This window comes from Myotis brandtii, unplaced genomic scaffold (genome assembly GCF_000412655.1).
Source record: "Myotis brandtii unplaced genomic scaffold, ASM41265v1 scaffold312, whole genome shotgun sequence".
Classification (NCBI taxonomy): Eukaryota; Metazoa; Chordata; class Mammalia; order Chiroptera; family Vespertilionidae; genus Myotis; species Myotis brandtii.
In genome coordinates this window covers 5,134,418-5,146,098 of record NW_005361955.1, presented here as the reverse complement: position 1 = coordinate 5,146,098, position 11,681 = coordinate 5,134,418, and positions in this window count along the sequence as shown.

Here is an 11,681-nt window from a genome sequence, read left to right as displayed (position 1 = left end):
CGGGTCGGGGTGGCGCGGTACCGCAGCGCGCCCAGCCGGAGCCGTAAGTCCCCTGCACGGTAGAGCCCTCTGGTTTGGGGGAGCCCCCTTCTTCCAGCCTAAATTGTGGGGCTGTGGGTCCCCGCAAAGTCCATGGGAATGGGGCGGGGCCGAACGCGGTGTTATTTGATAGGGTTTGAACTGATCTCTCTCTCCCACATTACCTTCCTTACAGCCTATCACAGCGCCTCAAGTTGCACTATACGCTTCCAGTCCTTTGGGTCTTGTGGGCGTTGAAGGCTCCCAGAGTCTCCTAGGAAACTGCCAACACCTCTGGGAGAGGGAACCCCCAAACTGTTAGCGGCCCGTGCCTGCGGTGGGGGTTCACTGGCCGCCAGGCAAGGAACAGGTCCCGCGGTGAGGGGACAGGGGAGGAGAGTGGGAACGTGTTTGTCACCCTCCTTACACCGTCCCCAGCGCCTGGCATGAAGTGGGTACATCATTAAGAAGAAAGCATCCAAATCCAGGCTCGAAGGGAGGCCGAGCACACCCTGGGGGCACTCCAAGAAGGCCGCATGGGTCATTTCTTTCCCTGTAGGGAAATAGCTTTGGCTTAGGATCTGCCAAGGCGACCTGGGTTGGCGCTCAGACAAACCCTGACTCCTTACTACCTCTTTGACCTTGTGCTTGCGCTCTCTGAACCTCTGCTTCCCCATCTGTAAAGTGGACGGATTAAGCTTTGATTTTAAAAAGCTAAGATGAAAGTGGACTTTGAAAAATAATCTTTACTAGTGGGTTCCAAATATTGGACCTCACACAGGGGTCAGTCTGATTAAATTTACCTCTATCTTGGGGGGAAAAATATGTAAGGTTGCCAATTGTCTTTTTTTTTTCCAGGAGGGAAAGGGACCAGTTGTTGTTTCAAAAAAAAATGGTCCCAAATAACTTACCTACATCCCCCCAAAAGAGAGCAGGGCTGATATCCTGGATTGTTTATACTGTAAAAGAATGCCTGAATAGGTGAGCTACTCCTAACATCTTGGAACTGAAAGACCAGAATTTGAGGCCCATCTCTGCCACTGATCAACAGAGTGACCCAGGTCAAGGATGCTACTCTTCAGAGCCCTACTTTCTTCATTTATAAAATGGAGAAAAAACATCCTTCCTACAGATGTTGTAAGGATTAAGAGAGATAATGGATGGGGGGGGGGGCTTTGTAAATTGAAAATGGCTTTATAAATGTAAGTGATTGTCATTAAATTTTAATAAGTGGCTTTTCCAAAGAGTAGAAATAGCAGTATTGGAAAGGCACTTGCTGAGCTGAGAGTAGCTGGGAAAGAATGTCTCCTCATTTTAAAGACAAACCGTGGGGGCAGTTACAGAAAGAAAAACTTTTTTAAAATATGTTTTTATTGATTTCAGAAAGGAAGGGAGAGGGAGAGAGCGATAGAAACATCAATGATGAGAGAGAATCATTGATCAGCTGCCCGCCCCCTACTGGGGATCGAGTTGCAGCCCAGGCATATGCCCTTGACCGGAATGGAACCAGGGACCCTTCAGTCCATAGGCCTATGCTGTATCCACTGAGCAAAACCAGTTAGGGCCAGAAAGAAAATTTGAGAGCTTCTCATTGTCCTCAAGGAGTGGCCAGACCAGAATGGAACAGTTGTGGGATCAAGATGGGGACTATGGACCGTAAGGTAAAGGTGATGCCGGACTGAGCACCTGGCTGAGAAGAGAGCCACCAGGGCACTTCCAGCCAATATCCTACCAGAGAAAGATTTGTAACTTGCTGGATACTCTTATGTCTAAATTAAGTGTTCAGTTATGTTGAACAGTTATTAAGCTCTTAATACATTCTAGGTTCCCTGATCTTTGCTTTACATGTATTGTTCATTTAGTCTTCACAATAATCCTATGAGATTGTGTTATGGGCTGAATTGTGCCCTCCCCATCAATTCATGTATTGAAGTCCTAACCTCTAGTACCTCACAAAGTGACTGCATTTGGAGGTAGGGACTTTAAAGAGGTTATTAAGGTAAAATTAAGTCCTGTGGGTCAGCCCCAATGCAATATGACTGTCCTCATAGGACATGTAGCTCACAGACCAAGGGACAACTATGGAGGACACAGTGAGAATGCAGCTATAGGAAAGAGGCCTCAGAAGAAACCAAACTTGACAGCAAACTTGATCTTGGACTTGATCTAGCTTCCAGAACTGTGAGAAAATTAATTTCTGTTGTTTAAGCCACCAATGTATAGTATTTTGTTATGGCAGCTCTAGGAAACTAATACAGGTAGGTACTGCTATATGGCCATTTTACAGAGGTTAAATGACTTGCCCAAACTCATTACACTGAGGTTAAATGACTTGCCCAAAGTCACACCTCTAGCAAGGGAGGACCTGAGATTTATTTATCCCCAGGTAGCCTGCCCCAGTGTGCCCACTCTTTTAAAAAAAATTTGATTTGAGAAAAAGAAAGATTGATTTATTGTTCTACTTGTTTATTCATTCATTGGTTGACTCTTTTTTTAAAAATCCTCACCTAAGGACATGCTTAGAGAGAGGAAGGGGGAGAGAGAGAGAGAGAGACGGTGAGAGAAACATCATTCGGCTGCCTTCCATACATGCCCCGACTGGGGATCAAACCCAAAACCTGGGTATGTGCCCTGATCAGGATTGGACCAGCAACCTTCCAGTGCACAGGACAACGCTCAACCAACTGAGCCACTCTGGCTGGGCCATTGGTTGACTCTAATATGTGCCCTGACTGGGGACCGAACCCACAACCTTGGTGTATTGGGACTATGCTCTAACCAACTGAGCTACCCAACCAGGGCCCAGAGTACCCATTCTTAATTACTGCACCATATAGGTCATTCCATAGAATGGATTCATTTCTCCTCAACTACTTTTGTTTCCTTTTTAAAATTCATATCATTTAGTTATGAGCACATGCACTGGCGTCAGACATCTGGGCTTAAATCTCATTTCTGCTCACAATTGCTCTTAAGCCCATTTCCTCCTCTGTAAAGTGGGGATGATGGATAATGGTGGTACCTCACTCCCAGTGTTCAGGAAGGTTGAATGACATATTGTGCACATACAGTGCTGAGCACTTGGAAAACATTCAAAGCTATTTGCTGTTATCATTGCATTGCTAGAAAGTGCAAGTTTTGGGATTCAAACTCGGGACTGGTTTGATCAGAGCTAGTGCACATAACCCTTACATGGAACTGTTCAAAGTCGATGAGTCCCTCTAGAGCAGCATGGAGCTATGAAGTCAGATACATGGGTATTTGTATTCTGTAATACCCAATAACTGTGTGGCTTGCGTAAGTTTTTTAAATTCTCTGAACCTATAAAATTGAACTGACAACTCCTTAACCTCACGTGGTTTAAATGAGGTAAAATCTGTGAGATTTTGGTCACATAGTAGATGCTCAGTAAAGATTAGTAGAAAGGATTTCATATTTTGTAGGTTAGTTCTAAAGACAAATGCAATTGAAGACAAATATGGTGTAAATTACTCTTTATTACCTGAATGTGTTCCTGCAGAAATTTAGAGAAGGCTGACAATAGTAAAGCCATGTTACAAGCCTTAAAGACACCGAAGGCATGAAGGTCCTTGAAAATGGCCATAAGAAAAAAAAATACCCTATAAAAAATTCCTTAATTGTCCATAAAGTACAATAATCAAGGTGCGTGGACACCAAACCACCCCATCCTGTAGTTCTTAGGTACTAACAGTTAAGAAAACAACGTTTAAGAAAACTGAGATAACCCTGCTGGTTTGGCTCAGTGGATAGAGTGTCAACCTGCGGACTGAAGGGCCCCGGCTTCAATTCCAGTCAAGGGCACATGCCTGGGTTGCAGGCTCGATCCCCAGTAGGGGGTGTGCAGGAGGCAGCTGATCAATGATTCTCTCTCATCATTGATGTTTCTATCTCTCCCTTCCTCTCTGAAATCAATAAAATATATTTTAAAAAATAAAGAAAACTGAGATAGGCTGAAGAAAGAAACAAAAGGAAAGTCCATTTTCAGATATGGAGCCATTCAAACCATTCTGTCTTTAAAGTATTATTAATCCTTAAAAAGTTGGGGATGGATGAAAAATTCTAAAGGATCCATGTTCACCTGTATATAGAATTTACTCTTATCTATAAAGTCTCCAAAACGTTAACACAAAAATAGATTAAATTTTGCTTGTGATGATTAAAATAAATAACATTGTCACCTCCTAAGGAATCAATCCTTAAATATCCCTATGAAGCTGTAATGAAAAACCTGTGGGGCTTGCCCAGCGTTCCTTTTCCTTTTCTTCAAGTAATAGTATCCGGCTTCTGTTGGGGAACTGCTCCTCCTCCCTCTCTGGGCAGGAGTGGATATGGATCCCAGGCCCGCCAATCATACTGCCTGTCTTAACCAACTCTGGCTGCTATTTCACTATACCATATAGACTATGTGGCTTAAACAACAAACATTTCTTTCTCACAGTTCTGGAGACTGGAGCTCAGGGGCCTGTATGGTGAGAGCTCTTTTCCTGATTTATAGTTGGCTACCTTCTGCTGTTCTCAAGTGGCAGAGAGAGAGAGAGAGTGCTAGTCTTTCTCTTTTTCTAAGGACATCAATCCCATTATGGAGGCTCTACCCTTATGACCTCATCTAAACCTAATTACCTCTCATTAATTAATTTTATTTTATTTGCATTTTTCTAATAACTAGGGATGTTAAACATCTTTTCATGTGCTTATTGATTGTATATCTTCTTTGGAGAAATGTCTATTCATGTTATTTTCTCATTTTTGGGTTGGGTTGTTTGTTGTTGAGTTGTAGGAGTTTTTCTTCATATTTTCAGAATATTAATTACTTAACACATATGACTTGCAAATATTTTCTCCCATACTGTGGGTTGTGTTTTTGTTTGTTTGTTTGTTTTTGTTTTTACAGAGAGGAAGGGAGAGGGATAGAGAGTTAGAAACATCGATGAGAGAGAAACATTGATCAGCTGCCTCCTGCACACTCCCTACTGGGGATGTGCCCGCAACCAAGGTACATGTCAGGATCAAACCTGGGACCCTTCAGTCTGCAGGCCGACACACTATCCACCGAGCCAAACTGGTTAGGGCTGTGGTTTGTGTTTTAACTCTCTTGATAGTGTCCTTTGATGCATAAATGTTTTAAATGTTGATGAAGTCTAGTTTATCAATTTTTTTTCTTTGTCTGTGCTTTTGGTGTCATATCCAAGAAATTATTGCTAAACCCAATATCATGAAACCTTTTCCCAATGTTTTCTGAGAGTTTTATAGTTTTAGCTTTTACACTATGTCTTTGATCCATTTGAATTGATTTTTCTGTAATGTCAGATTCCAACTTCATTCTTTGCATGTGGCTATCTATTGAAAAGACTGTCCTTTCCCTGTTGAATGATTTTGGAACTCTTCTTGAAAATCATCTGACCATACATGTGAGGGTTTATTTTTAGCTCTCTATTCTATTCCATTGGTCTGTCTGTCTGTCCTTATACCAGTACTACTGTTTTGAAGGAAGCAATGGTTTTAATCATATTAAATATTAACATGATTGTTGCTTGTATGCAGATGTCTCACTGTATTTTATTTATGTTTTGGGAAATTTGGAAGGGGCTTGGTGTTGACATGTCATGCATTATAATTTCTCCCATGTAAAATAATGGGAATCAGGCTTTTCCAGTCTGTGTTTTCATACAGAATATCTGATTTCCAAAACAGATTAATGATGCTAAGCAAGAGATTCTGTATTTTATTTCTACCCCTTATTGATTATTTCTACATGTTTAGACATTCACACTTAACATAAAGTCAAAAATAAATCAAGATCTTAGAATCAGTTTGTTGATATCAACCAAAATTCCTGCTGGAATTTTTAAATGGATTAGATTGAATCTATATATCTATTTGGGGAAAACTGACATCTTAACAACATTGAATCTTCTAATCCATGAACAAAGTATATGATTTGTCTCCGTTATCTTTGATTTCTTTCACCAGTGTTTTGTTTTTAGCAAACAAAGCTTGCACAACTTTTTTTATTTTTAATTTGATTTCAGAGAGGAAGGGAGAGGGAGAGAGAGATAGAAGCATCAATGATGAGAGAATCATTGATCAGCTGCCTTCTGCACGCCCCCTCCTCCCCCGGGGATTGAGCCCGAAACCCAGGCATGTGCCCTGACCAGGAATCGAACCCGGGACCCTTCAGTCCACAGACCGATGCTCTATCTGCTGAGCCGAACTGGCTAGGGCTTTTAAAAAATAAAGAAAATTCTTAAACAAATAAGGAAAAAATAAAATAACACATTTATTCTTAACTGCCATGTGTTGGGTCTCTACATTATTGTTTTTAATCCTTTCAATGACCCAGTGACATATGTGGCAATGTCCCCATTTTATAAATGAGGAAACTGAGGCTTAGAGAACAAAGGTTGCTTTGCTCAGGGTCACAGAACCTGGAAACCCAGCATAGACATGTCTGCCTGGCTCCAAAGTCCATGTTTGGGCCATTCTTCCTCCTGTCTCCCCATCCCAGTTATTTGTAAGGATCAGGAATGTGATTTTCCATCTCGAAGGCAGAAATCAGAGTGGGGCTTGTTATTAAGTAATCCACCAGACAGCCCTTGATTAGCAATGGAAGTGAAATTCTACCAGACTCTGGGGATGCCATTTAGCAATATTAAATTTAGGGCGTAAATTAGTCTGACTGGAGAGTTCATTCCCTCCTGGTTCTGGCAGTTGTCATGAGAGAGATGTCTAGTGGGAATTCTGCCTCCTGGTTCAGATTTTCTGTAGACAAGATTCCAGAAGCCCAACTTTCCCACAGCATCTCAACTGCCCTGCCTTGGATTTGTTGTTTAGCCTCTCCATTCCCTGCAAGACCATGAACAGCAGCTCAAGGATCTCCCCACCTTGCTCAGCACTGACTCCCAGGCCCTTCCAGCGCTGCAGTGCCTGGCACGTAGTAGCGCTCCATACAAGTTTGTTTTATTAGTTGATTGATTAACACATAATGGAAAATGTGCCCTAGCCAGTTTGGCTCAGTGGATAGAGTGTTGGTCTGTGGACTCCAGAGTCCTGGGTTTGATTCCAGTCAAGGGGGTGTGCAGGAGGCAGCTAGCCAATGATTCTCGCTCATCATTGATGTTTCTATCTCTCTCCCTCTCCCTTCCTCTCTGAAATCAATAAAAATATATTTTTTAAAAAAGAAAATGTAGCTGCCCCCAAATTAAGTTGAACTGTGTGTGCCAGGGTGTGCAAAATTCCCAATGGTCAGGTTGGCACCACCGAGGGAAACTGCCTCGATGGCACCTCCTGGTCTTTGAGAGTTTTCCAGGGACAATCACTGGCAAATCACTCCGTAGCTCTTCCCGTTGTGAGGTTTAGCCTGGTCACTGTTCCCTTCTTCTAGGCTTCTGCCTTTCTTCCTTCCACCTCACTTGGGTGACCACAAAAGGCTCCCAGATGCCAGTGCCTCTTCAGAAGCAAGAAAGAGGGGCCCTAATTCTTGGTCCATGCTTTAAAGAATTCCATATTCACAAACACACCCATGAGATTTTGGTAGAGAACACACAGGCACTTCGTCGTTTGGGATCTGGTGCTCAGTACTGGCACTGTTCAACCCATAACCCCAAGCGTCCACTCCCACAACTCAGAGCCATGTCTGTCCACACCTCTAAAGAAAAGACAGCTGCATCTAAATAGTTTCAGTGGATTGTGCCACTGCTAATATCCAGACAGACACTGTTTAAGGGACTAGGCAGGGGTGGGCAAACTTTTTGACTCGAGGGCCACAATGGGTTCTTAAACTGGACCGGAGGGCCGGAACAAAAGCATGGATGGAGTGTTTGTGTGCTATGTAAGTTGAATAATTTTGGGTTGGTTATATTCTGGACATTATGCAAGTTAAATCATTTAGATTCTGGATTTTAGTGTTTTTCTCTGATGGATGTTATTTCTTATGTTTTATCAAGCAATTATCTTTGTTGGATTCAAACTGTAAACACTCTCTTAGGCAGCAGTGCCAATATCAGTTCAGATCTTTTCCCAGTAGCTTAGCTGCTTTGCGTCTTCCCTGTGTATATGTGGTTCAAGGCTCAGACAGAGATGTGGACCGATAGAATTTTAGGATCTTCTTTCTGCTTCTTTCCCTTTAACTTTGTACTCTCTCTCTCACTATCATAGTTTCCTAGGTTCCCAGGCCAGAAAATATGTCGGTTTTTTTTTTTTTTTTTTTTTTAGTTTTATTCATTTCAAACGGGCTGGATCCGGCCTGTGGGCCGTAGTTTGCCCATGGCTAGACTAGAGGGTGATATGAGCGGTAGAACCACTTGGATAAAAGAAAAGACAAATCAATGTACCTATCAAACCCTTCTCCCTCAGATAACATGACTGCCATAGATTCTTGCACAACAAAGCATTGCTTCCTAGTAGTGCCAAGTGTACATGGTCTTGCTGCTTTCCAGGTTCTAACTCATGGTTCCAGAAGTGCCCAGAAATTAGCTCTATTTTCATAAGAGCCGCGCATGGTAACTGAGGAACATTTTGCAATATTGACAGTTTTATTACTTTGCTTGCATGTTTGCCTAGATGTAACATGAGTGACATGTGATGCCAGTTCTTTACATGGGCAATGAGATGGACACTGGTGTTGCAAATGAACTTGCAAATGGTTTTACTTATATCAAAATATTTAATTAAATTTTCAAAAACTACTTTCAAATCTACATAAATAATTTTGATTTTAGCCCTAACTGGTGTAGCTCAGTTGGTTAGGTGGTGCCCCATGCACCGAAAGGTTGCCAGTTCAATTTTCTATCAGGGCACATGCCCTGGGTTGCAAGCTTGATCCTAGTAGGGGGAGTGAAGGAGGCAGTTATGGATGTTTCTCTCACATCAGTGTTTCTCTCTCTCCATCTCCCCTGCTCTCTCTCTAAAAAAATCAATTTAAAAATCTTAAAAAATAATAATAATTTTTATTTTAAAATTTAACATTCACTTAGCATGATTACATCTTGCCTTCTAGCTTTAACAATTTTTCATATTTTAGGAGAAAAATAACTTTTGAGAAAACATACATGAACTATTTTTAAAATTTTAATAATTTCCGTTTGCTAAAATTACATTTTTTTGGTAATTGCAGCTGAGATGATATAGGCTATGTCAACCCAGGTGTTTATATTCTTTTTTAATTTTTTTAAACATTTTTATTGATTTCAGAGAGGAAGGGCAAGGGAGAGAGAGATAGAAATATCAATGATGAGAGAGAATCAGTGATTGGCTGTCTCCTGCACACCCCACACTAAGGATCGTGCCCGCAACCTAGGCATGTGCCCGGGAACAGAATCGAACCCGGGACCCTTCAGTCCGTAGGCCTATGCTTTATCCACTGAGCCAAACCGGCTAGGGCTAAAATTACATTTTGGATGAGAAAAACATTCAAATTTCATATAGTTTGAATATGATTTTTAACCTTGCAATCATTACTGTCAATAGGACACAGATTATGTGAAAAACGACTTTAACAAAATAATTAGTGATATTTCTGAAAGGACAGCCAGAAAAATATATTTACTAGAGTAAATTCATAATTATTTCTAGATTATATATCACTTTATTATTCTTCAAAACATCATAAGTCTGTGAATAAAATTCACAGTTAATTAAATTCAGTCATCTTTAATATTGTGTTACTTTCAGTCATACAAAAATGTGGCTTTCCACATTTTTCAATTTGGACATTGTACAGTGTTAACGTGGGAAGACAGAGGTCCTATCAAGACAACTCTCTATACATAACCCTCTGTTTCTGAAAGTATTGCCCTCTCCAGTTTGGCTCAGTGGATAGAGCGTCCTCTTGCAGACTGAAGGGTCTTGGGTTCGATTCCCAGTCAAGGGCATGAACCTCAGTTGCAGGCTTGATTCCCTGCCTGCTCAGGGCCCTGGGAGGCCACCAATTGATGTCTCTCACATTGAGATGTTTCTGTGTGTCTCTCCCTCTCCCTTTCACTCTCTCTAAAAATCAATTTCTCTCTGGAAAATATCCCTGGGTGGGTATTAGCAGCAACAACAAAATATATATAATTGATTTTTAGAGAGAGAGGAAGGGAGAGGGCGAGAAACATTGGCATTAGATTGGCTGCCTCCTTGCACGCCTCCTAAAGGGGTTTGAGCCCAAAACACTGGTATGTGCCCTGATGGGGAATTGAACCAGCAACCTTTTTTTGTCACCAGAATGACGCCCAACCAACTGAGGACAATTTTCTTTAGATAAATACCCAGAAGTTGAATTATGGGATCATATGGCAGCTCTATTTTTAGTTTTTTTTTAGGAGCCTCCATACTGTTTTCCATAGTGGCTGCACTAATCCACAATTCCACCAGGAGTATATGATTCCCTTTTCTCCACATCCTTGTCAGCACTTGTTATTTGTTGATGTATTGACGATAGCCATTCTGACAGGTGTGAGGTGACCTCTCATTGTGGTCTTGATTTGCATTTCTCTGATGATTAGTGACGTTGAGCATCTTTTCATGTGTCTGTTGGCCCTCTGTATGTCCTCTTTCCAGAAATGTCTGTTCAGGTCCGCTGCCCATTTATTTATTTACTTCCTCATCACCAGTTAGCCCCTCTATGCCCCCTTCCAGCTCCCTGTCCTCCTTACCCCCTCTCATCACCACACTGTTGTCCCAGCCCGTGAGTTCTCTCTTTTTTTCCTTTTTGCTCAATTCCTCCCTCTGCCTTCTTTACGTTTGATAGTGGGTATTTTGGTGTGAAGCTGCATGAGGTCCTTATATATTTTAAATATTAACCTCTGATCTGATGTGTTATTTGGGAACATCTGAACAGCAGGTTTTCCTTTTGTTGATGGTTTTTATTATGCGATTTAAGTCATTGTCTTCTACATGAGTTTCTAGAGATAAGGTCATCTACCTCTCCCAGTACAGCAAGGGAGATACCCTTACAAATGGAGATTTCCCTTACAAAGGCAAAAGTTTACTTGATTTTTAGGGCTTCTCCCCTATCTACTGATCCTTAAAATTAACCAACTTAAGATAATCCTTCTGCCAAAATAGACATTTTGGAGTGACAAATGTTGTTCCCCTACAGCTCCTAAGCTATAAACCTGTACAAAATGATACATACAGAATACTGTAGGCATTTGTAACACAGTAATGTTTATGTAATGCATTGCACCGTATTACAAGAACTACAAAGGCTATGCCACTAGGTGTCAAACGTTTTGTTTTTTTAAATTGATTTCAGAGAGGAGGAAAGAGGAAGAGAGAGATAGAAATATCTATGATGAGAGAGAATCATTGATCGGCTGCCTCCTGCATGCTCCCCACTGGGAATCAAACCCACCACCTGGGCATGTGCCCTGACCAGGAATCAAACTGTGACTTCCTGGTGCATGGGTTGATGCTCAACCTCTGAACTACACTGGCCTACGGCAGGTGTCAAACATTTTTTAGCTCCATTTTAAACTTATGGTGAAGTATGGTAGCAATCATCTCAGGTAGAAACTGTAGTTTAACTTTAACCCTGCTGTTTGGCTTCTGTACTTATTTGCTTTAACAATAGAAAAGTTACTTTGATTTTCTGAATTGTATAAATCATCCCATTCGATTGAATGCCTTATTGATTGTAACGTGACTATCCCATTGATTGT